This window comes from Rhinolophus sinicus, chromosome X (genome assembly GCF_036562045.2).
Source record: "Rhinolophus sinicus isolate RSC01 chromosome X, ASM3656204v1, whole genome shotgun sequence".
In the NCBI taxonomy this organism is placed as follows: domain Eukaryota; kingdom Metazoa; phylum Chordata; class Mammalia; order Chiroptera; family Rhinolophidae; genus Rhinolophus; species Rhinolophus sinicus.
In genome coordinates, this window is record NC_133768.1 from 30,020,033 (window position 1) to 30,047,978 (window position 27,946).

Genomic DNA, 27,946 nt, shown 5'->3' on the forward strand with positions numbered 1-27,946 from the left:
TTTAAGTTGAGCGCAGGACTCTCTGCCTGGTACCTCGTGGGGTATAACGGCAGGTATCTGTGAAAGTCCGTAAAAATGCTTGGGTTTAGTTTGAAGTGCTCCTGACAGCACCATGCCACGTCCCTTGGACTATCTGTTCTCCCGTCACTCCTATTTGATGTCATGTGTGGGACTAGAGACTCAGTGCGCTGACACCATGCTGATTTTGCTTTTGCTGTCTACGTAAGTAATACACTGTTCAAATCCATGTGAGCTGACTGTCTCCTTACCAGCCGAAACTATGGAAGTATGATAAGCCAACCAAACAGCTGCAGTCATAAGACTTGTGGCCCTGTGAGCCACTGTGTGGCTGCTTTGGGAATGTTTGACTATGTGACACAGTGGAGCTTCCACTGGCCAAACACTCAGCTGAACCGTGGGATACTCTTGGGACCTGTGTTTGTCTCTGGGAAGAATGGGACCCCAGTTTGCAGGGGGACAGAAGCCAGGACTTTCTATTGGAATTATCTTTTTCTCACCTTTGCAGGCCAAGGAATATGCTAAAACCTGCTTCTTAGAAAGTCTTATGTATACAACGAGAAGGCTCCCGCAAATTCTGAAGCTCCCCATTCTCCCCCAAACACACACACACCCCTAAGTGTGGTAGGAAACAAAGCAAAATCACAGTGTTTGGGCCTACTCAGAATGGTGTACTTTAAATGACGCATTGCTGCTCAGGAGGTGGTTGCCTTCTGCTCATAGATCCTGTGGTAGCATTGGTGTATGGCGTTTTGGTTCCCAAGGAAATAAATGTTTCACCATACAAGCATCCATAAAATATTCCTATTCTGGTATTAAATCTGGGAAAAATAGAAGACAACATGGAGAGTAATTTCTACTTACATATTTTTGAAATTTTTTCTACTTGTTGATTTTGTATTATGATCTTTTTTAACATAGACATGTAAGGGTATACATTTCACTCTAAGCACTACTTTAACTACATTTCACAGATTTTAATGTTGTATTTTCATTACCATTTAGTTCAACTATTGTCTCATTTCTCCTGTAATTTATTTTTTGATCCAATGATTACTGAGTTTTACTGTTTACTTTCCAAATATGTATGGTTTTCCTGGTTTCTATATTGGTATCTGTGAGGAAAATGTTAACACAGCAGGTCTGGTTGCTAACTCCTTCGTGTCTCTAAGGGAACCCGGAAACATGATTGACTCTTGGACAACCCCTGGGAATGTGGCCCTTTGGATGATTTAATGTTAATGGTTGATTTTATTTTGTACACCAGGAGCAATAGACCATGATGTACCCATTTGTCAGAATTGCTTTGTACAAACATCCAGATTGATTATGTGTACTTGGTTTCATTGTTGGGGTCCTGAGTTTCAGTTACCATAGCAGGATATGCCTACATGACCAGCCTTCCATATGAGCCATGAACACTGAGATTCAAATGCTCTTTGTGCTCTTCCCTGGGCAGATATATGTTGTACATATTTCTGTATTTTGTTACGAGAGAGAAAGCATGTATAAGAAGCCTGTGTCTGACCTGTCTGAATTCTACCCAATGCATATCTTTTTCCTGCTGCTTTTTCTCTGTACCCTTTGCTGTGATAAATAAATATTAACCTACTGTTGAGTCCTTCTGGTGAATCAAACTGACAGTGATCCTATGTGCCCTAAAACCGTATTCTAATTTAATTTTATTTTGGTCAGAGAGCATACTCTGTGTGATTTCCTTTTATCTTAAAAGATTATTGAGACTTATTTTATATTCTACATATGGTCTCTCCTGCAAAGTATGCCATGTAAACCTGAAAAGAATGTATATTCGGCCATTATTGGGTATATTTTTCTATAAACAACAATTAGGTAAAGTGGCTGATAATGTTCAGATCTTCTTTCTGTCTTTGCTGATTTTTTCCCCCAGTACAGTCCATTGCTGAGCATTGAAGTCCCCAACTATGGTTGAAGAATTATTTATTTCTCCTTACAATTCTGTCAATTCTTGTTTCATATATTTTGAAACTCTGTTTTGGGGTACATACACATTTGGGATGATGCCTTCCTATTGAATTGACCCTTTTACATTATGAAGAGTCCTCTTTTATCTCTGGTAATGCATTTGGTTTTGAAGTTTGTCTTGTAATATTAACGGCCATACCAGCCTTTTGTTTACTCTTTGCAAAGTATATATTTTTCATCTGTTCACTTGTAACTCATCTGTATTCATATTGAAAATGAGTGTCTTGTAAACATTGTATACATATGTGTGTGTTTATTTTGTTTTTGCCTTCTGACAATCTCTACTTCGTAACTGGAGTGTTTAGTCCAATAATCTTTCATGTAATTATTGACGTGATTGGGCATAGGCCTAAGGTTTTATTTTTTATTTTCTACACATCTCTGTTTTTCCTCCCTCTCTTTTATTTTCCAGCCTTGTTTTTAGAGTATTTGAATATGTTTTTATAATTCTATTCTATTTTTTCTATTATTTTATCTATTTCTTCTACTTTTTTAATCCATATTACTTTTATAGTGGCAGACCAAGGGGGTAACAATATATAAACATAACTTTTCACAGTCCACTTAATTAGTTAATAATGTACTATTTAGTACGTCAGTTAATAATGTACTACTTCAAGTAAAACATGGAAATCTTACAAACTTATAGGCCCACACTTCTGTCCTTTTTGTTATAGTTATATGTACACACACACCACAAGATACTGTTATTATTTTGGTTTTAAACGATTATTAGTTTATAAAGTAATTTAGAGGAGATGTCACCAGAGGCCCATGGGGATGTCCAAGAGAGGACTCAACCCAGAGCAGCAATGATCAAGTTCTTGTCTGTGCAGAAGAAAGAATTCAAGAGTGAGACAGATGCAGGAAAGTACAGGGAGTTTATTGAAATGAAAGTACACACGTGAGAGGGAAGTGTGGGCAAACTCAGAGAATGAGCATTCCTGAAGGAGTCCTGACCATGGGTATTTCTACCTCCAGGGGCCTGAAGCTGATGAGGTCCCATTGACCTGACTTGTCAGTTTCCTCCCAGTAGGTGGGATCCTCAGTTTCCCACTCTTCCTTATTTGGCTCTTCCAGAATTATCATGGAGTTAGCTGCATGATGGGAGTCGTACTAATCGCAATGTAAATGAGATTATAATGACATTAAAATTAGGTAAAGTTCAGGTCCTGGTCATAGGGATTAGCCTTGCTGGATGAAACTGGTTCTTGTTTTTCTCCAGCTGCAGGTGCCAGATATAGTCACTTGTTACTTGTATAACCAGTGAGGTGCCTCATGTTGTAGCCTGGAGGGAGTGGTCAATTTCTTAGGCTACTTATCCTGCCTCAGAAACAAGAAAAAATAGTCTTTTGCATATACTCAGCCATTTACCATTTCTGATGCTTTTCATTCATATGCCGAGTATTCCAGTTCCATCTGGTGTCATTTCTCTTCCATCTGAATAAGTTCTAGCATTTCTTACAGTGTAAGTCTGCTGCCAGCAAATGTACTTCTTATAGAGCAGGTCTGCCAGTGACTAATGGTTTTAATTCTCTTTTATCTGAAAATATCTTTGTTTTCATTCTTCAGTGATATTTTTGCTAGCTATAGAATTCTGGGTTAACATTTCTTTTTTCTTCAAGGCCTTAAAGATGTTGTTCGTCTTTCTGTACTCCATGGTTTCCGATGAGAAGCTAATCATTAGATCATTGTTCCCTTGACTGTGATATGTCATTTTTCTTGTTGGTTTCAAGATTTGCTCTTTATCTTTAGCTTACAGTGGTTTATTATGTACTTTGGCTGGGCTTCTCTGTGTTTATTCTGCTTTTTATTTATTTAGTATCTTGTATCTATGAATTTCTCTTTCATGAATTTTGAGAAATTTTCATCCATTATTTCTTCAAATATTTTCTCTTTCTCCTCTTCATCTGCTCTTCTAATTACACTTCTTTATGACTGTTTAATATCACCTAACAGGTCCCTGAGCTTCTGTTCATTTTGTTTCAATTTTTCTCTCTATTCTTCACCTTCTGCAATTTCTATTGATCTATCTTTAAGTTCACTAACTCAGTCCTCTGTCTTGTCCATTTGGATGTTAAGGTAATATAGTGACTTTTTTTTCCCAGAAATTATATTTTTTCATTCTAAAATTTTCATTTTATTGTTTCTGTTTCTCTGATGAGACTTCCAGTTTCTCTACTGAGGTTTTCATGAATTGATCATTCTAACATCTCTGCCATATTGAGTCTGGTTCTAAATGCTCTCTCTGTCTCATCACTGGGGTTTTTTGTTTGTTTTGTTTTATTATGCCTTGATACTTTTGTGGAAAACTGGACATGATATACTGGGTAAAATAAATTGAAGTAAATAAGATAGGCCTTGAGGATAAAATTTCCTCTAGTGTCTTTGTTTTTGACTCCCCTGTTGTCTTTGGGTTCTCCTAGGGATTTCTTCTTAACTAAGGTCTGAGATGTGCAGTTCTTTTAGTTGTATCCCCCTGTTACTATACATGAGTCCTATTGGTGTGGTGGTAAGGTGTGGGCGAGAGGAAGTATTCTATAATCCTAATATTGGGTCTCTGTGATCCTGTGCCCATGGGCTGTGACCTTCACAACTGCTTCTCAGTTTGTTTTGGTTTTTTCCCCCTTAGGCTAACTGGGTGGCTGGAACTGGGTATTTACCTCACCCAGAAGGCTAGAGGGGTTTAGAGCCAACTGGGTATTTGGGTATTTCACTTCCCAAGGTTGGTTAGGCTCTGGTAAATAGTTTCTTTTGAGGGCAGGCATTGTGAAGAAGAGAATGTTCTGGGTATATTACAAAATGGCTACTTTTCCCCTCTTCCTGCGGAAAGCCTAAGGGAATTTTCTTTGATCTTCACTGAGATCTGGTAGGGCTTCTGGAGATAAAAGTCACAAAAGTGTGAAGGTCCCCCTAAGATGGGTCTCCCCTGGAAATTTTAACTCTCAAACTTGTCCACACTGAGCCTCCTGCGATCAACTACACTTTAGGTTTTCATACCCTGGTACTGGTTCTGGAGTTTTCTGTTCCTGGGCTTCTGCTTTGGTAATTTGGATTTTCTGTAGCCACCTGTCATCTCTACAATTTGGGGGGCAATGGTTTGCCCTGTGAACTCAGTCCTCTGCTGGATCTAGGAAGATTTGTTGATTTTCAGTTCATTCACCTTTTTTCTTTTCTTTTTTAATTAAAGTTTATTGGGGTGACAATTGATAGTAAAGTTACATAGATTTCAGGTGTACAAATCTGTAATACATCATCTATATATCACTTTGTGTGCTCACCACCTAGAGTCAGTTCTCCTTCCATCACCATATATTTGACCCCCTTTACCCTCTGGTAACCACTAAACTACTGTCTGTGTCTATGAGTTTTGTTTCTTCATTTGTTTTCTTGTTCTTTTGTTGTTTTCAGTTTTATATACCACACATCAGTGAAATCATATGGTTCTCTACTCTTTCTGTCTGACTTATTTCGCTTAGGATTATAATCTCAAGATCCATCCATGTTGTCACAAATGTTCCTATATCATCTTTTCTTACCGCCGAATAGTATTCCATTGTGTATATATACCACAACTTCTTTATCCATTCATCTATTGAAGGACATTTTGGTTGTTTCCATGTCTTGGCCACAGTAAACAAAGCTGCAATGAACATTGGAGCACACGTGTCTTTATGGATAAATGTTTTCAGATTTTTTGGGTAGATACCCAGGAGAGGGATTGCTGGGTCATATGGCAATTCTATTCGTAATTTTTTGAGGAACCTCCACACCGCCTTCCATAACGGCTGCACCAGTCTGCATTCCCACCAACAGTGTATGAGGGTGCCTTTTTCTCCACAGCCTCTCCAACACTTGTTACTATTTGTCTTGTTGATGATTACCATTCTAACTGATGTGAGGTGATAGCTCATTGTGGTTTTTATTTGCATTTCTCTGATGATTAGTGACGTTGAACATTTTTTCATACGTCTATTGGCCATTTGTATGTCCTCTTTGGAGAAATGTCTATTCAGGTCCTCTGCCCATTTTTTAATTGGATTGTTTGTTTTTTTATCGTTGAGTTTCATGAGTTCCTTGTGTATTTTGGATATTAACCCCTTATCGGAGTCTTTCTATGCTGGGCACTTTGGGAGTATACTTTGAATATTATAAAAGTTGAATTGAGATTTTGAACTGTTATTTTTATCCAATAAGCATTATTTCCTTTGTTTTCACAGCTAGTTTTCTTGGCTGGGTTTGAACAGCTAACTCTTTCTTGTGCAGTAGCTCTTGTCTTTGTTCAGATCTGTTGTTTTTGGATGAGTTGCTAAGAGTCTAGTCTGTGCAAGCATTGTTCAGAGTTTAGTCATTGTGGCTAATCTGTGCTCAGGCATCTTCTCTTTGGCTCTTTCTCTTCAATTCTCACGATTTCCTGAATTCTTTGTATCTGGTTTTCCAGGCCTGAATGACTGGATTTTTGATATTTTGTGCTGTAAGCACTTGGACTGCATCTAGTCCTGGACTAAAAGGCACACCATCTCACCTTCTCTGAGTAAGTGCACACTCTCTACCGGTGTCTGTCTGCTTCTCTTCACTCACCAACACCTTCTGGGTTGCAGCTCTAGTCTCAATTCAGAATTTGTTCTTTTGCTTTTCATTTATTCTTTACCATCGTGGTTCAGGGTTCACATAGAGATGTGGGTAGACAGAGTTTGGGAATTCTCTCTCCAGCTGTCTTCCTTCTGTGATTCCCCCTCTTCCTTCAGCATTTCACCAACTCCATTTTTTGGTTCCCTAGGCCAGAATAATGTGTTTTTTTTCCCCATGTGGGCCCCCTCTCCACTAGCTGTTGTTCACCACAAATGCTGCACTTAGCCCCAGGGTTAAAGCCATGGTCATGAAAACTTATCTGTGTAGCTCCCTGTCTCTATTCCTTCTACCAATTTTGAGTTCCCTCTGAGAGTCTGTATGCTTTTGTTTACTGCCCAGTACCTTAATTTAATTTCTCTTTCTATTATACTCAGATTTTATAGTTGTTTTCTGTGTGTATGTGTGCAGAGGAGGGAGAAGGTCCTATAGGTTCTGTGTTTATCATACCCAGAAATAGAAAGGTTTGAGGAATATTTCCATTAAATCAAAAATAAAATTACTGAGTAACCTTTTAGAAATCAACACCATGTGTTTTTAGTGAATGTTAATAAGATAGAATCTTGTGATGTCCTGGCCTCTTGTTTTCCATACAAATGGGAATAGAGGAGGGGGACATGTTAGTGATAAGCAGAATCCTTTGGGGGCTATGGGCAGCCTATATGATCCCACCACACCAAGTTGTGTTAAAGATAGAATAACTTTTCACAAAGCCTGGAGATTTTTTTAAAACCTAGTTATGACTGTTTTGAGCCAGATGCTAGATTCTGCTTTACTTAGTACAATGCCTGTCATAGGTATTTAGTAAATATTTGAAACTATTAATTATGGATTCACCATAATAAATTACTCACTATTAATAAATTAGCTAATAGTGAACATTTTGATTATCTCAGAAATAAGATGATTAAAGAAAAATGTTTGTGTATTTTTCTTCTTGTACTCATGTATTAGGCTGGTGCTAAAGTTATTGTGGTTTTGCAATTTTTAACCTTTTAAACTGCAATTACTTTTGCACCAACCAAATAGATACACAGCTAATACATTTTAAGCCATTTTAAATAAAAGCTTAATTTGCCCATATATACTTTTTATATAGTGCTGTATAAATGAATTGTTTGGGGGGAATCCCTGTAATGGTTATTTCCTACTTCTGTCCAATTCATTTGTTGAAGGACGTAGGGAATAGTGAGCTAGGTAGTTAAAGTTCATTTTGTATTTTCTACCTCATACAATAGCCAAAGTAAATGAGATTATTAACTTGAACACCTTAAGTATATATATAGTAATTAGGAGGTTTATAGAAATCATCAAGGAATTTAGGCTATAGAATAGCAAAGAAAGTTCCCCTAATATCAAGGTTAAAGTGTTCTGGAGAGTATGTCTACACACAAAGTGTAAAATTCATCTAAATACAACTCACAATACTTTTGGTTCATCACCCTCTTGTTAATTCACATCTAAGAGGTTACATGGGGTCTTGATATCATCACAGTAAATCACAGGCTGTAGTGTAGGTGCTAGTCACTATCAAATGGGAATGAGATCACAGCAGCCATGCTGGTCTATCCCTGAAGTTAAAGATTTGGTACTGACTTGTCAGTGTGATTATTATAAAGGCGATATAGTGTGGAATTGTTTTGCTGAGAGTAATCCAAGTATTCAGCATCATAATTCAGAAACTTCCTTCAGTTCTCTGTTCTAGGTCTGCATTTACTTAGTGCTGTGGACCGGCTTAGGACTTCTTGCTGTTAGCTCAAGTGACTCATAGCTGCAAATCCCCCTGTATGTCCCCTCTTTCTTACTCAGGTAACCTGGGTTGAAATCCAGTGCCCTGAAGCTGCTTTGTTGAGGCCTTAATTGCATGATTGCACACTAAAAATGTGAAAACAATCATGGACCAGAATAACAAGGTAAAGTAAGGCTAAAGAATGTTTTTATGGATATTCATGCATGTTGCCAGCAGGATTCAGTTTTTTTCCAGATGATTCTGAAAGATTCATTTATAATTTAACAAATTTGTATGATTCTTCTGAGCACCCATTTGCATTCCTTTTGGTTCTATACCAGACCACATTCATTACTCTCATATCTCTGAGGTAGATGAATGCTTCAATTGAATGGGAGCTTAGGAACTGTATTTTCAAGGTATTTTTTTCATGTTTCTCAGTGTCTGTGTTATAAAAAGGACATAGAGGAAGTCTGTTTCAGAGTAAGCGACATGCGGTGTTAAAATCCTACGTGAAATTGAGTGAAATCTTTTTTCAAACAGAATTTTCTCTTCAAATTAGTAACTAAGTTGGTATATGGGAGGGGCCTTCCCTAAGATTGACTTTCTTGGTAGCTAAAGCTGCAGCTAGACCTTTCAGAAGCAGTTTCAAGCTGCTGATTAGATGGTGAGGTAATTTTCTTAAGTACTTGGATCCTGATTGTCCCTGGAGGCTTTGAAGCTGTGAGTTACAAAATAGAACTATTTGATCTCCTGGGACCTTTGCCAGGTTTGTAATTGCACTGAGATTTTTAAGGATCACAAATGACAACATGATGTCTTTCCCTTTACTCTAGAAGGGAGACAATTCCTACGGGATATGGAACAAGAGTAGGTTTTAGTTTGGAAGACTTGGAAAATCAGACTTCTGAGAGGCCAAATACAGCAGCATATCTAAGATACGGTTATGCAGCCACTGAGTTGTGACTACTTGTTTTATTGAGATAGCCTTGAAAGTTTCCATTATAATGTAAGCAACATGAGGGGAGGTTTTATGTCATTTGAGTAATCATTGAATCCTGGCGCAATGCTTGGCTGTGGTTAATCCTTATACATTTTTGTTGGAAGGATGGGAATTACATCGTATTGCCATGCCCTAGGTTTCTTGTTTTAGCATGGGAATAGAGATAGCCATGTTGGACAGAGGGCAAGGCAGGATATTCTTTCCCTACTGCTCGTGGCAAACACGTCTTCATATTTCTAGACTCTCAAGTGTTGCCTTGTCTAGGAAGACTTCATATCTTTTCTGGGTGCAACTCACCTAACCACTCTTCCTTTAATGTATCCTTTACTTCTTTTATAGCATCTGTGACATTTTTACTGCATTTTTATGTGTATCTGCCTCTTTTTACCACAGTTGAGAGCTCAATTACCGTGTTTCCCTGAAAATAAGACCTAGCCGGACAGTCAACTGTAATGCGTCTTTTGGAGCAAAAATTAGTATAAGATCTGGTCTTGTTTTACTATGATATAAAACCAGGTCTTATATAATATAATATGGTATAGTATGGTATGGTATGATATGATATGATATGATATGATATGATGTGATATGGTATAAGACTGGGTCTTATATTAATTTTTGCTCCAAAATACGCATTAGAGCTGATTGTCTGGCTAGGTCTTATTTTCGGGGAAATGGTATTATTTGTCTGTCTATTCCTGGTACCTTATTAGGAATGAGTTTGGCTGCAAGTAATGGGAAATACAATTAATAGAGGCTTAGACAAGTATGTAGTTATCTCATAAAGTTAGTTTGGAGGTAGGCAATTCAGGGTGGATGTCTTCAAGGACACATATTTTTCAGTTTTTCCAATTGACCAAGCTTAGCATGTGGTTCTCTTTCTCATGAGGGTATGATGGCCATACTGCACACCTTGCATCTGTATTCCACACAGGAAGAAAGAGGGAAAATGGCGGAAGGGTTTACCAGAAGTGTGTCCTTGATAAAGACTTTCCCCTTACATCACACATTGGCTAGAACTGGGTCACATGGCCACCCGTAGTTGCAAGGGAGTCTGAGAACTTTTCCAGCCCTTCTACTACAAAAAGGCAGGAAGCAAAGGTATTGTGGATGGCCTTTATGTAGGTAGTCTACAATGTCATGTTCATGATTGAGGTCTCCCTCAAAAATGTCCTAGCACATGTCCAATTAATTATGTCCCACATTGAACATATTTTAGCAATAGGCTTACCATCTTAAGTCTCAAGGACAAAAATACGTTTCTTTGCTATTTCTTCAGATTCTTTGTATCTATTTTAAAAGTGTGGTCTGGCTCATGGTTTCAGATTAAACTTACTTTGGCCATTTTTAAGATGTAGGATATGGTCAGATAGAAATCAGCGGTAGTACAAGAGAATGTGGTTCCAGGAACTTGGCCCCTGCAGTATGGAAACAATTTAACTCTGTAAGTGATGGACTCCATGAATCATCTTTCTGCTTCCTAGGGTTCTGTGATTTCTAGATGTCCTTCAGCATGCAATTCCTCCCTCCTTTTGTGAATTGCATTTGCTAGAGAGAGGTGCTACAGCACATGATGGGTCTCTGTATTTGTAGTGTGAGTTTATTTAATTTCCTTATCAACAAAGAGTTCCTGGGTATCCTCTTCTTTAAGCTGATTGGATTGAAGCTGAGGGCGGCTGGGGACCCTTAGGACCCTCTAATCTTTACTGCTGCTCCCTGCTCTGATTCTCTATTGCTTTCTTAGGAACCTCCTTCCTGTTTTCTCTAGATAGTTGTGAATTTTCTTCTCTTTTCCTTTTTTATTATATTAGTTTCAGGTGTAGTAAACAAGATAATGATTAGACATTTATACCCCTCACAAAGCGATAACCCCCCGCCCTGAGTCTGTTACCCCTCTGACATCGTATATAGCTATTACAATTCCAGTGACTATATTCCCTATGCTGTACTTTACATCCCATGACTATAGATAGATAGTTGTGAATTTTAATGTCTCTTTCTTTATCTGAATAGAGAGCATTTGTTTTTAGCCATAAATTCCCTTGTGCTTACCACAGCAACAGGGACACCCTGCAGTTCATATCTATTAGACAAATCCCATTCCTCAGAGATCAAGCTTTCCTCCACAGGCCTTCCATTTAATTGTTCTAGGAAAGGCAGGAACTTTTCTGTATGCCTCTCTATGTTTTCATTGCTTTTAGGAAATTTATATCCAGTTAGATAGTGGAGAAACTTCTTCCTTTGAGGGCTACATACTGTATAAGAAGGAAGAGATCAAATAAGGGCCACACATATAAAGATCTTATTTAGAGGGTAGTGCTTTTCGGTAGAAAGAAAAACTGTTCTTTATGCAGTTAAAAACAGAGTGCACACACCCATAAAGAGGAGAGAGCACAATATTTTAACCAAAAGCTGTAGGTTCACAAGAGAAGGAATATAGTGAGCTCATACCATGCATCATATATTATCTATTCAACCTGACTTGTGATCAAAGAATTGTAAACTATCTATTGAATTCACAAATTTGAAAAACAAAATGCTCATATTTGCTGATGAGTATGGGGAATATGCAGTCTTTAAAAGTTTGTTATTAAATTTTAAAAGATTAGGCATACCAAAAAGTAGTGAGGCCAATATAATAAAAATGTCTATGTCCCCTTTTTTTTATTAAAGTTTATTGGGGTGACAATTGTCAGTAAAGTTACATAGATTTCAGGAATGTCCACTTTTTAAAAGATCTAACCCTTCCTAATCTGGTTCACTTTCTTCTTCTCTTCTTCTATCACTGTCAAACCCCCTAAAACCAACCCAAGGCAACCACTCTCTGTAGACAAGCACTTTTGTACACTGGTGGTGAAATGAAATTGCTTCAAACTTTCTAGAGGGCAAGTTAGCAATATATATCAATCACCCTAGAAATTTAATCAGAAAATAATGAGATGTACATTAAAATGTAGGTAGGTACATTTATCAACATTATTTATAATAAAGAAATTGAATGCCAATAAAAACTGTTAAATAAATGATAAACATTTATATAATGGATTATGAAGCAGCAATGAACATTTATGCGTGTTCCAAGTTGTCTGCCTTCAGAATATATCAGTTTGACAAATAGAAAATATTCCCCATACATGTCATGCAAGAATCTGTAGTCAGTCCAATGTTACAACATGTCATTTGGTTTGGTGTTATGGACAGTTAAAGTTAAAAAAGAAAGTTAAAGTGTAAAATGGGAAATGAAAAGATTGGTTTGGTTTATATTGAAAGAAAGACAGTGAGGTAGGCAGCTGGTTTGTTCAGGCTGTTCAGGGAACTTGGTATCGGAGCCATCAGTTATTGAGTATTTTCTCTGTGTCAGCTGAGTGCTGGATGCTATCCAGTGTAGAAAGGCCAAGTGATGGCCTCATCGCTCAAGAAGCTTGCAGTCAGAGAGAGACAATACACACTCAGTTAGAAAATTGGTAAGCAAACAAGAGAGAGTAATATTTGACAAATGAGTACTACACATTTGAATGCTATAGAAATGCAAAGGACCCAGAGATTATGTCCTGCAGGGCTGATAGAGATATATTTCTAAGGAGGCAGGGGATTATACCGTCATTAACAATGGCATTCGGATTCAAAGAAGCCAAAAGGAAAGGACATCATATTTAAATTAAGGGAAATGGTGTGAACAAAGTCTTGGGAAAATATATAGCATTTGTAGAGAGCTAGCTTGACTTCATTTGTAGGATTCTTGTTGGAGTGGAAAAGCAAATAAATGGGGCCAGAATACAACCTAGAATTTCAACCTTGTTTTAGGACCTCTGATTCAAGTTTGCATGCAGTTGTATTTATTGCTTTTAATTGCGAGTTGCAAAAACTGGCATTTTCATATTAGAAAATCCACTGTGGGAAATATGAAATTAAGAATGTGGGACATTCTTGGTTCGTACTCTAGTGGGGATAGCATTAGAGTAAGAATTAGACCTGGAATGTGCTACAGGTTCTACTAAGTAGCCACTCTGTAACCAAACCAAGCTTTGACAAGTATATTATTCACCTTACTGAACTCACAGGGTTCCTAATGTGCAGATAAAGTAAAATGCTGTAAAGATCCCTCTTGATGCAGCGCTGGGGTAATAGAATAAAATCTTCTGTACCCTCTTCTCTCTCACCTCAACTCTGATAAATAGTTGTGTATTAGGGGGAAAAAAGGATTTATACAGAAATTTGAACCCACTTGAAAATTGAGTACTGCAGTGACAATAGTCCAGAAAAATGGACTATTTCCACCCAAGTAGCAGAATCTTTAGTGTTTTGTCCCCAGACAGTTGGCCTCCAGTATAAGGTTTTGAGGTTACTTTTTAGCTATCACTATATCACAATAAACATCCTCTTTTGTTTTGGCTGATTGATCCCAGAACTATACTGATTTGGTAAACCAACTTGGCAAGCTTTCCACAATGTTCTTCTGGGGAGTAGTAATTCTTAGGGGGCCAAGGCTCCCCCAGATGAACTAGAGTCCCTCACCCTTAATTATTTAGAATGGAATAATATTCTAAATTCTCTTGGTCTATGGGGTTGCTTATCAGCATTTCTTTCAGGGCTGCTTCTCTTTTTTGGAGCAGGGCCCGCAGAGTGAGTCAGATCTTTTAAGTTTTGTTTATAGAGTGGCCATGAGGATATTTGTTTGGATGAGGCGGGTGCAGTGAGTTTCCTTTGGCACAGGCATTGCACTGGGCCTGGTGTGTTTTCGACTGTATCTAAGCAGTTTTAGGAAAGAAACCTTTTTAGTGGGTCAGTTTCTAAATATATTATTACAAATGTAGGGTACATTGCTTCTGTGCTATGTTGTCATTGGCCTACTTATAAGTATAATATGGTGATGTCCAGAATCTATAACAGTTGAAATTTTAGATAAGACAGCATGAGAGGTAAAGCAACAAGTGATCATATGCGTATGATAATCCCTCCAATGAATCCCTCAAGGTGTGCACAAGTTATATCTCGGCCCTTTACTCTCATGTTTGTCCAAGCCTGTTGTTTTCAGCCTTTTGTAGGAGAGGAAAGGAACAGTCTCAGAAATGTCTCACAGCTGATGAAGTAACAGAATGAAGGACTAGCCTGGTTCCTGGTCAGGATCAATTCTCCCACACCCACCACCCACCTTATATGATCCATCTCTTTCACTGCCATACCCTCTCTTCTTTTATATGTATATATATGTGTGTGTGTGTGTGTGTGTGTGTGTGTATATGTGTATATATGTATATGTGTATACACACACACACACACACACATATATATATATATACACACACATATATATATTATTAGTTTCAGGTGCACAAAGCAAAGTAATACTTAGACGTTTATCATTTGTATCCCTCACACTGTGTGAACCCCCCTCCCCCCATCCACTAGCCCTCTGACATCACACACAGCCATTACATTTCCACTGTCTCTATTCCTAATGCTGTACTCTGCTTCATGTAACTATACCTTCTTTACCATAGGAAAACTCCAGTTTTTGTCATCTATTTCAGCGAGGTATTAAGAAGCAATCTGATTAAGTTAATTTACACATGTGTGAAGAGCTGCTAACCTCCTCTAATTTTCCCAGTAATATATACTTGTTTTCCCCAAAGGATAAGAATGCTGTATCTCTAGATGTCTAAATTCATGCCTCCCATTTATCTGTTCCAAGGAAATAATCAGACATGAGAATAATAATTTATATTTAAAAAGATATACTGCTACATTATTTATGACACTAAAAAAATAAAATTATGATACCAATTATGATTTAATGACTACATATTTTTTATTATATGGATGTAACAATGTTTATTTTTGAATGATTGAATATTTAGAGAATAGTTAAATTATGGTATATGAATATAATTCAGCCATTAAGAATCATGTTTATAATACTGTAATAACTATGTATAGTGTCAGGTAGGTATTAGACTAATTAGGGGTATCACTTTGTAAATTATATAAATGTCTAACCACTATGCTGTACACCTGAAACTAATATAAAATAATATTGAATGTCAACTGTAATTGAAAAGTAAAAATAAAAAACAATCGAAAAATGTTTATGAAATATTCAATTTCCTAGGAAGATTATTACAATGTATTAATGAAAAAGGTTTGAAAAAAATGGAATATCATATGAGCTCAACTTGTTAAAATACAGTATTCAAGAAATTTCTGTTCAGGAAATTGTGCATGTCTAGAATGTGTCGAGTATAGTGATGAGTAGTAGGGTATAGCATCAAGCAATATATACATGATCCCTGCCAGCATTAAACAAAATAGGACATAATTATGAAATTAAATCTCCCTTTGGGGATGGGCGATTCCTAGTCAAATGTGATTAAACTCATGTTCTGGTTTCTGGACTCTCCAGGACCTTGGTTTCTTTCTCATCTGCTTTTTGTCTGAGCATTCATAGTTCTCCAGTTCAGTTATGTTGATCAGTAGAGTTTAAAAACAATAGCAACAGACAGTGCAAGCCTAGCGTTCTCTGTTTTCAGATTTTTTTTTTTTACCTATGTGGTCAGTGTTGCCCAACAACATCAGTGTAATAGCTTCTCCTAGGAATCCATCCTTATGACTTTTGTCTGGACTCTTCTTAGAAGATATTAGTTTGGAAAGGAAAAAAACATGTTTCTGCATGGGCCTTTTTATTTTACCTTACAAACAAATCTATACTGATGCTTTTATACAATGTGATCTGTGTAGCATTATCACCTTAACTTTGTTCATTTTTGTGTTTGCATTTTTTTATTTATAATTTTTAATTTATTGGGGTAACATTGATTAGTAAAATTATATAATCAAGTGTACAGTTCTGTAATACATCATCTATAAATCCCATCATGCGTTCATCACCCAGAGTCAGTTCTCCTTCAATCACCATATATTTGATCCCCTTTACCCTCTTGTACCTCCCCCTTCCCCCTTCCCCTCTGGTCACCACTGAACTATTCTCTGTGTCTACGAATTTTTGCTTGTTTATCTTATTTGTTGCTTTCAGTTTTATATCCCACATATGAGTGGAATCATGTGGTTCTCGACTTTTTCAGTCTGACTTATTTCACTTAGCATTTCGTTCTTGAGACAAATTTCCTTTAAAAAATTTGAGTGATACTTATAGGAAATGGACCTTTACACAGAAATAGTTTTTTTAGAAGATATAAATTTTGTTTATTTAAGAACTTCATCCTGCAAAATGTACCTTCTTTAGAATTGAGGTTAATATTTTAATTGTCTGTGTCAGACCATTACATTTTGGTTCTCCTAGTAGCTTTAATATAATATCCTTGAAACAGGTTCACTCAGTGATATGCTTTGTTAGGTACTGATGCAACATTATTACATGTCATAGAACTCTTCCTTCTAAAGCCTGAGAGGTGTATCAGATTTGTTCCATGTACTATTTGTGATGATTTCTCAATGCCATTTTTTATGATGTGCGTGTACAGTAGGGCAATGGGAGTATTAAAAATGTGAGAACCTGTTTTTTCCTGGTAGACTTGTAAACATTGAGCTCTTAAAGTTATTCAGTATATCGGACTTCATTTAATTAAAAATATTATACTACCTGAACTTGCTTCTTATATGATTACGTTTAAAATACCAGGTTGTTACATTTGGGGCTAAAATTCTGTGCTATGGTATACCTAAGATAATACAACCAAAGCCACATTTGTTTTTTCTTCTACTTTTTCACTCACACATGGTATCCATTATGCATTGATCTTGTCCAGCAGTATTAACTTTCTTTAACAGATTGTTCTGCTATCTGAAGAGTCTTATTAAAATTTAATCAGTAAACTAAAAATAAGTAGCTAATGCTGTAGTACATTCTGGTAACTCATAAAAGTAAAAAAAATAAAGCTTAATGTAGGCTTGTGAGGTTAAAGGAAGGTGAGTATATATTTATTGGCTATTCTAGGGTATATATAAATTACTGATTTTCCTCTCTTGAGAAGTGTGATGTAATGTGACCACACTTATCAGTGATATACTTTTTCATTTGCAGAATATTTACTGTTATTCCTACTGGCACTGAACTGCCCTGATTTATATAGCACGATATAATAGGGTTAAAGCCCATCTGATCTGTGTTCTTGTTTTTCTCAGAAAAGCTTTTCTGGACAGTGATTATGGCTAACATGATTCTTGAGCTACATCCTGTGTGTTTTGTACGTACCATTCACCAAAACGATGCAAATCCTACCCACATGCATCATCTTCATAATGGCCTCTCCCTTCTTGTCTCATTCCTACGATGCGGGTTCCTTCTGCCTGTTTTCCTTGTTTATCTTCTCAAAGCAGTTCTAGATTTAGAAGAGGCGTCTAACCATATTCCTGCTGTTAGTTCTATCTTTTTATTTTTGATGACTGTGGACTGCTGCTCGAAGGCACTTGCTTTCACAGTATCACAGAGAACCCATTAGTTTAGAAAGTTATCACGGCATTTTACTTACCTTACAAGTAATCTTTTCTTAAGTGAACAAAATATTTGAAACAGGCACTTCACAAAAGATGTCCTAATGGCTGATTAACATACAAAAAGGTGTTCAACGTCATTACTCATGAGGAAAATATACAATGTGATACCACTACCACCCACCAGAATAGCAAAGATGAAGAAGACAATACCAAGAGAATGCAAGGATGTGGAGCAACTGGAACTCCACTCTACTGCTGCTCAGATGGTGTGTGGTGCAACCACATTGGAAATCTGTTTATCAAGTAATGAGTAGAGCTGAATATAGGCATGCCTATGACCCAATAATTCCACTTCTAGGCACATACACAACAGAAATAGGTACATAGTTTCATAAAAAGACATGTACAAGCATGTTCACAGCACTGTTTATAATAAACTTAAACTTGAAACAACCCCAATGTCCATCAATGATAAAATGAATACATTAACAGGCATATATACCTAACGTGGAATCGACCGTGAGAATGAACTATAACCACATGCAACAATATGGATGAATCTTACAAACATGATGTTGAGCAAAAGAAGCTAGATCCAAGAGTATACACTGTGATTCCACTTATGTGAAGTTCAAAATCACATAAAATTCATCCATTATGTAAGAAATCAAGCTACTGGCTATCCTTTTTGAGTGGTAGTAACTGGACGGGGCCACAAGGGGGGCTTCCGGGGTGCTGGTAGTGTTCTGTTTGGTGTCCTGATCTGGCTACTGATCATGGGTGTGCCCACTTTATGAAAATTCTGTAAGGTATATACTTAGGATTTGTCCACTTTTCTGTATATATGCTATATTTTAATACTTCATATAAAAGAGTAATAAGTGCTACATAACAAATTACCCCAAACCAAGCAGCTTAAAATAATAAACATTTATTATCTCACACAGTTTCAGAGAGTCAGCAATCCAGGAGCAGCTAAGCTGGGTGTTTTTGGCTCAAGGTCTCTCATGAGTTTGCTATCCAGATGTCAGCTGGGCCTGTTGACAGACACCTCAGTGAAAGCTCCTTGTATTACCACAGGCTAAAACAAAACAAAAAACCCACAGATTACATTTGTGTGTTTACGTGTGTATATATGTATTTAGCAAATTATATCAAGCATATTGTCATAATTTTTTCTCCACTTACATTGTCGGCATCCTTTTTTTTATGATTGGCTCATTTATAGATCTTTATCATCCTTTTTGCATATAGCTTTATTGAGGTGTAATCGACATACAATTGACATGCATACACATATTTAAAGTGTACAATTGGATAGGTTTTTATGTGTGTATACACCCATGAAATTGTCATCACGATCAAGATAATATCATTCCAAAAAGTTTCCTCCTGTTCCTTTATAATAATCCTCCTCTCATCCTTTTAAATGGCTGAAAAGCTTTATTTATACATATAAAATGCCTTCAAAATCCATACTTACGTATGCTCACAGATAGCTCAATCTAATTTTTTGTTTAAATTCTAGAACTCTCCCACATTTGGAAGAAGAACAGCCCTCTCCCCCCCACCCCCGCCCCAAGTCAGAATATGCAAGCCAGATTGCCTGGGTTAAAATCTTAGCTCTGCCACTTTACAAACTGTAGGACCTTGGACAAATTGCTTAACTATTCTGTATCAAATTCCTTATCTGTGCCTCTAGCACTAATAATAGTCCTATACCTAACTCATAAAATTACAAAGTGTAAAGGAATTAATATACATAGTCTGATAACAAAGCACTGTGTTTTCACTTTGTAAGCGGGCATTTTCCCCCCAAATCGCGTCGTAACGTGGGGCTTTTTTGACATTTTCTCGCCAAAATTAGACTTTCCGTAAAATATTCATATCTTTCGATCTGTTTGATATTTTTCTATGAAACTTTCAGTGTTTTAGTTTAAAAAGAGGTCTCTATTTATTTACTTTGCAAAATTTTTGCCGGTTCCAACTAGAGGCGATATGACGAGTTGACTTGTTTCCCACAAACAATGTGTTAATTCTCCTGGCCTGTTATGCTAAAAGCCTCGGCTCTCAGTCTCTCCTGATGATAGTACAGCTATGAGTTGATAGGGCCCCGTGTTCAAATATCCTACGAACACTTAACCTCTTCCTTTTACTCCTACTTCTGCATCACTTTCCGCTGAGCTCCTTGCTAACCGCGAGGAAAGATACGTTTTGAAGGCTAGGTTCTTTGTTACCTAGGTAATATCTTAGGGACTTTTCATATGCTGAGAGATACCCAAAATAGGATGCTTTAAAAAATTCCAAGACCTTATAAGTCAAGATGTTAGAATGCCACTTGCATTTCTATGTTAAAAGTCATTAGTGATCACTTTGATAGTAGTGATTATACATGTAAAATAGCTATTCCTTGAATACGTACTAAGTGTATATCCTATGAAAGATCCAAAGAATGGAGATATTGCCTGTCCTTGGGAAGTTCATCAACTTGAAGAAACATGATTAGATTTTGTAGTGGTGACTATTGAAAGGCTGGGAGGAGTGAGTAGGTTTTACTGATGGGTTATGTTAGCTTGAGCTGAAGATGCTGCCTCTGTTTTAAACCCATGTAATTGGCATGTGTTTTACTATCCCTAACCTGGAAACAACCCAAATGTCCATGAGTGGTGGAATGAATAAATAAATAGGGATATGTATCTAATATAGAGTCAGTGAGAATGAATACACCACATCCACATGCGACAATATAGATGAAGTTCACGAACAAAGTTGAGCGACAGAAGCGAACCCCAAGAGTATGCACTTTGAATCCATTTATATGAAGATCAAAAAACATACAGCACTCATCTATGGTGTAAGAAATCAGGCTAGTAGCTACTAGTACCTATCCTCCCTCATCGTGCTAATTCCAAGTACAGGGCTTGCCTTCATCACCATCAGCCCCATGGAGTGTCTGGGGCCCTGTTGTTCTTCAGTGCAAGGAAGCTGCAAAGAGGGTTTCCTACCTGGGGCAAATTGGATGGGGACTGAATAAAGCCTGAGGCGTGGATAGGCATCCTTGTAGTAGCAGGGAGGTCATCAGCACGGGGATGACTGCTGTCCATGAGGAGCCCTCACCACGCACCACCAGGAAAGGTTCTGCCCATATGCTTGCTCTTAAGGGCTGTTCATGCTAAATCCACTTCTAAGGGATTTCTGGGCATTCGAGCAATGCCCCTCACTAAAAATGGCCCATCGTTTTGAATGTGTTTGGTTCCTTCAGCTCTGGCCCTTCTATGCTAGGCCCCACTGACTTCTCTCCTCCCTTTAACCCAGGGAGCCTTTCTAGCCTGAGAGAGGGAAGGAGTGGATGGGATTGAAGGGGGGATCCTTGCTCTCATTATTTTCTTCCATCATAATGTCTCTGCTAAAAGACCTTTTGTTTTCTCCCCAAGCACCTTGGAACACAAAGTTAGGAAAACTTTTTTTTTTTTCTCTTTGAGCCAAGCTTATCTTTCGTTTGAAGTAATGCTCATGGAATGGCTTAGCTACTTTGAGGGGAAGTGGTAGGTAAGGAGTAAAGAAAGAAGGCAAAAAAAGTGAATTCTTTGGGAGAAACAAAACTTTAAATTTTTAAAAATATCCCACAACACTTGGGTTGAATGAAATAATGAAGATATCATTAGCAATAATTATGGAATTTAGAGGGGAAGCTACTTTATATATGTAATGAAGAAAATATTTGGTTTTAGATTCATGATGCTTCAGGTGGTGACACAATATCAAGGTGTAGATTTCTCTAAGGCATTTGGAATTGCGGAAGTTAGAGGAAAGGTCAAGGCCAGGTATATAGCTTAGTGTTTTATTGGGATAGAAGTGATAATTGAAACCTAACTGGGTGAAATAAAGTGTTTCTGTTAGGGAATATAGTGACTTCATCAAGTGATTTTATAAGCATCTAGATTATTTGATATAGTTTGCAATGGCTTAGTTTTTATTCACTGAAATACTTCTATAGTTTTAGCATGATTTATTTAGATAGTTACACCATTATCTTTAATATTTTATTGTGTACTTGAACTGTAAGCCCCACTATCATATAAAATTAATATCTCTAACTTTAAAGTTATTAGAGAATTTTCTAACTGCTGTTATTGATAGTGCTGGATCTCTATGTTTCACTAATATTTATCCTAGGCTTACTTACATTTCTTTTGACTTGTTGATTAATGAAAATTCAGTAAGCCATTTCACTGAGTATTCCAGGGGTTGGCAAATAATGTCTTACTGCCTGTTATTATATAGCCTACGAACTGAGAATGATTTTTACATTTTTAAATGGCTGAACATTTTTAAAAGAAAATGTTGTGACAAATGAAAACTATGTAAAATTCCAATTTCAGTATCCATAAACAAAGCTTTATTAGAATGTAGCCACATACAAATTCATTTCAGTGGCTGCTTTTGTGCTACAACAGCAGAGTTGATTGGTTGTGACCATATTGCCCACAAAGCTTAAAATATTTACTCTCTGGCCCTTTGTAGAAAAAGTTTGCTAACTCCTGATATACACCAACAGATGTGTCCTTGATGAACTACTAAAAGACAAGTATTTTTTTTTAAAGTGCTTGTCTTAAACAATCATCATTTAAATAATTCCTGTCCTTTCCTGTCTTAATTTTTTTCTCCTTGGTATGTACTGCTATTTATCACGATTTACCATGCTAGATATTTTGCTTGTTTAAATAAATAAGCACTGGTTAATTATTTCTTTTCATCTAGATTGTAACTTTCATGAGGACAGGGACTCTTGTCTCTTTTGTATACTGCTATATCCCCAGCACCTAGGTATATACCCTGTTTCCCCAAAAATAAGACCTAACTGGAAAATAAGCCCTAGCATGATGTTTCAGGATGACATCCCTTGAACATAAGCCCTCATGCGTCTTTTGGAGCAAAAATTAATATAAGACCCAGTCTTATTTTCGGGGAAACACAGTAGTAGAAACACAATGTGTGTTTGAATGGTATATATTTTTTTAATTGAAAAGATGACTGTGCTGAATCTGCTACATATTACTTCACCCAAATCTGAGCATAACTGGACAACACATTGAAACAAAATGTACTTTCTTCTTTTGCATAACTTGTTTAACTTGACTCTCCACATTCTAAAAGTTGAGTATCTAAGGAATTCATATGACAGCGCTGTGTATGCTGCTGCTGCCTTGTATAGATCACTGGGCGGAACAGCATCTGTAGCATCTATAAATATTTATATTTACATATACATGTATTGATTTTAAAAAATATTTGGTATCATATGGTTTTGTCATTTCTTTTATAATATTAGTACATAATATTTCTACGCTGAGATATGTATTTCTCAAGCCTCTCTTTCAGTTATTATGTTTATACATTGAGGTTAATGGGCCTAGCAAAGTGAATGGTACATCCTAAGTACCTAAAAGTTAGAGTAATTGAAGAATTAAGCAAGCTCTTTGGGAATAAGTTGTTTTATGAATGCAGGGGTATTGTTTAATGGTTTCCCAATACATTTAGAATAAAATCGAAACTTTCCCCCCAAGAAATCCTTGTAGGATTTGACCATTTGTCTGTCTCCAACCTCTCGTTTCTCTTTCTTGCCTTACTGAAGCCATACTGAACTTCTTTATTTCCCTCTAATACCTTAAGATCCTTTATGTATAATTTTAAAAATTATGACTCCCCTATAGTTTCTAAGCTCTATTAGGGCAGGGATCACATCTGTCTTATTCACCATCAAACCCCCAGGGCTTAGCAAAATTACTGAAATGGAGCAGTAAGTAAATATTTGTTGAATGACTACATACGTGACTGGAAGAGAACTGGACTTGGCGTCACAAACACTAGGTTAAAATCCTGGAATGTGTTCTGAATCTTCATCTGGATGTCAGTTACACAGGTGTGTCTGTGAAGGTATTTTGATGTTACAGTTATGACATGAGCACTTTTGATGGGAATATGTTGATAAGTTAAAAACAACAATCCTGGGATGTCCTTACTAGTTATGTGAACATGAATAAGTCAATTTCTCTGAAATTTAGTTTTATCATTTATCGGTAGGTATTATTGTGCCGACCTCGTAAGACTGTTACAAGCACTGATAAAATGATGTATGTGAAAGTGCCTAATTGTTGTAGACATACAACATAGAACAGGTGAATATTATTTGAAGGATGTAGAAGAGACGGTGCAAAGAGGAGGCACTCAGAAACCTCGTGAAATAAACCCATCTTTTACATAAGTGTCCTTAGGCAACTGAAGAGAGCTAGGGCTTTAAGAGACACCCATTGAAGAAAGAATGGACTCCATCTCATCTCTAGAGTGTGCCACAGGGCCCTGAGGCCCTCTTACCCTTAAAACGGAGAAGGGACTTGGGGAAGAGAAGAGCAAGAGACTAAGGGCCGGCAAATTACTGTAACAGTATGAGCAGAGTGGAGGATAGTGAAGTGATTGACCTACCTAACCAGCCATGAGAGAGCCGTGTGGCTGAAAAATAAAGCCAACATTGAAGTGCTTCTCTACAAATTAAAATGTAGCCTGCAGTGTTTCAAAACTAATAAGGAGCTAGATATAATCGAATCTCAGAGAATTACTGGAAGAAGAATCATTACCAGGATTAGGAGTCTCCAGGCTATAATTGTCACTGGAAGGCTAGGCAAGTGCATGTCAGGGACATCAAAAATGGGGAAAGAAGCTCTTACAGAACTGACAGCACACATTTCAAACTTAAATAGTACATGCAGCTGAAGCTAAAAGTTTAAAATCAAATTTTATTTTCAAAAATTCAGCTCACAAAAATATACATTATACTACTTTTGTCTTAAGTAGTAATAGTTACACTTAATGTATTGAACCAGATGGACCAACTAGAAACTAAACCTTAAACCTCCAGAACTAGATTGAAGCAAGACATTTTGGGAAAAGAAAATATTTGATATCCTTGTAAGTCCTTGTTGTGCATTTATTATTATCAAGAACTGTTCTCACTATTCTCATTTAATTCTCCTTTGAAGCCTGTGAAATTAAGGCTACCATTGATAACCCTATTATGGATGGAGAAACTGAGGCTTAAAGAGTTTAAATAACTTCCCAAGGTCAGATAGTAATGACAGGGCAGGCCTCAAACCCTGCTATGTTGATGGCAAAGCCCGTACTGTGACCTGTTGGTGGAACTCATGTCAGAGTATGTATACCTGCCGTTATTTAAGAGGCCATAATACTGCGAAATTTGCCCAGTGCCAACATGCCTTCCACATGTAAGAAATCCACAGAGAAGAAATCCTGAAAACTGTATACTGGTGAATCTTACTTGAATATTATGAAAGAGAGCATCATCTGTACCATTCTGTTACTGGATTGTAAGCTCCAAAAAAGCAGATAATTTGTCTCTCTTGTACGCCACTATTTCTCTAAAGCAGGGTTTCTCAACCTTGACACTGTCGACATTTTGGAGTGGATAATTGTTTGTTGTGGGGGTCTGTTCTGTGCATTATAGAATGTTCAGCAGTATCCCTAGCCCAAACCTACTAGATGCTACTAGCATCCCTCGCCAGTTGTGACAAACAAAGATATCTCTAGACATTGCCAAATGTCCCCTCGGGAAAAAAATAGCCCCCAGTTGAGAACAAGTGTTCCTAAAGAATAGAACAGTGGCTGGCAACTAAAAAGACACTCACCAAGTGTTTTGAATTGACTGAAGACAGGAATAAACAGTGTTCCACAAAGTATACTTCTTGTGATATGCAAAACAACTGGAGGGAACCTTGAAAACATTTTAGGACTTTAATAGTTATGCATTTTATATGCATTAGAAAAATATATTAATAGCGTACCAAACACATGCTTTCGTATACTATTTTATAGGACAAGGCTAAAGTAGATACTGAAATTGAAAAACATAAAGAAACATTAAGTAACTATAGACAGAGCCATTTAGCAAAAATGATAAAATTGATTAAGGTGATAGGTAAATGACGGGAGTTTGATGCACTGATCTATACTAAAGGAAACATAGGCAAGCATCGTATGCCTGAACACATTTTGTGTGAGAGCTTCCCCTAATTCTGGTTTGTGGAGGCCACTAGAACCCTCATTAGGAATGTTATAGTGCCCTGCACAAACTAGACACAAATGTGGAAGGCAAATTATTTACCCTCTGAGAACTGGGCAGTGAGAGATACTATAAAGTATGCACGTCTGTATGGGGATAGCACTTAAGTTCCACGTATGAAAGTTCAAAGGAAAAAGCGGTTACTTCCTGTTCGGGTAATAAGGAAAGCTTCACTACTGATATTGAAGGGTGAATGGAATTTTAGCAGATGTAGATTAATGCAGAGAAAAAGAGCAGAGGCTTAGAGTTGCAACAGTAAAACATGTTTAAAGGATGAGTAGAGTCCTGTTTGAGTAGATTGTGCTATATAACTGTTAAACGGAAGGTAGAACCTGGTTGTAGAGAGTGTTTAATGCTAGGCTGGATAAATCCAGAGCAGTGAAACAAGACCCTTACATATGCTGCCTATAAGAGACTCACTTCAGATCAAAAGACATACACAGACTGAAAGTAAAGGGATGGGGAAAAGACGCTTCATGGAAATGGAAATGAAAAAACAAAAAAAAGGCTGGGGTAGCAATACTTATACCAGATAAAATAGGCTTTAAAACACAGGCTATAACAAGAGACAAAGAAGGATCCAGTAATTCCACTTCTGGGTATTTATCCAAAGAAACCCAAAATGCTACTTCGAGGCGATGTGTGCAGCCATGTGTTCATTGCAGCATTATTTACAATGGCCAAGATGTGGAGGCAGCCTGGGTGTCTGTCAATGGATGAATGGATAAAGAGGAGGTGGTACATTACATACAATGGAATATTTCTCGGCCAGGAAAGGGAATGGGTTCTTGACATCAGGGATGGCATGGATGGACCTGGAGAGTATTGTGCTGAAAGAAATATGTCAGAGAGTGAAAGACAGATGCAATGTGATTTCGCTTATATCCTGTTTCCCCAAAAATAGACCTAGATGGACAGTCAGCTGTAATGCATCTTTTGGAGCAAAAATTCATATAAGACCCGGTATTATATTACATATCATATTACATTACATTATATTATATTAAAGATCGGGTCTTATAGTGAAAGAAGACCAGGTCTTATATTAATTTTTGCTCTGAGAGATGCATTAGAGCTGATTGTCTGGCTAGGTCTTGTTTTCTGGGAAACACTGTATGTGGAATCTAAAGAACAAAATAAACAAAGCATAAACAAACTCATAGATACTGAGAACATTTTGATGGTTACCAGATGGGGCTGGGGGAGAGACATTGGGAATGGGTAAAAAAGGGAAAGGGATTAAGAAGTACAAATTGCAGAATGGCTATCATCAACAAGACAAATAGTAACAAGTGTTGGAGAGGCTGTGGAGAAAAAGGAACCCTCATACACTGTTAGTTGGAATGCAGACTGGTGCAGCCGTTATGGAAGGCAGTGTGGAGGTGCCTCAAAGAATTACGAATAGAATTGCCGTATGACCCAGCAATCCCTCTCCTGGGTATCTACCCAAAAAATCTGAAAACATTTATCCATAAAGACACATGTGCTCCAATGTTCATTGCAGCTTTGTTTACGGTGGCCAAGACATGGAAACAACCAAAATGTCCTTCGATAGATGAATGGATAAAGAAGTTGTGGTATATATACACAATGGAATACTATTCGGCGGTAAGAAAAGATGAAATAAGACCATTTGTGACAACAAATTGATCTTGAGAGTATGATGCTAAGTGAAATAAGTCAGACAGAAAAAGCAGAGAACCATATGATTTCACTGATATGTGGTATATAAACCAAAACCAACAAAAGAACAAGGCAAACAAATGAGAAACAAAAACTCATAGACACAGACAATAGTTTAGTGGCTACCAGAGGGTAAGGGGGTTGTGGGGTGGTAGATGAGGGTAAATGGGATCAAATATATGGTGATGGAAAGAGAACTGACTCTGGGTGGTGAACACACAATGGGATTTATAGATGATGTATTACAGAATTGTATACCTGAAATATATATAACTTGACTAACAATTGTCACCCC

General features: G+C 37.2%; 1 protein-coding gene across 3 annotated transcripts in view; it reads left to right on the forward strand.

Annotated features, from left to right (window-relative positions):
• PRRG1 (proline rich and Gla domain 1) overlaps nucleotides 1-27,946 on the forward strand; it is a 114,492-nt gene that overhangs the window by 13,967 nt on the left and 72,579 nt on the right. Inside the window, exon 1 of one of the 3 annotated variants that reach the window (XM_019718202.2) lies at nucleotides 6,477-6,556. The exons of the other annotated variants lie outside the window; for them this stretch is intronic. The gene's annotated coding sequence lies outside the window, so the exon portion shown is untranslated. Of the gene's footprint in view, nucleotides 1-6,476; nucleotides 6,557-27,946 lie in introns of those variants that run through there. 3 annotated transcript variants of the gene reach the window in all.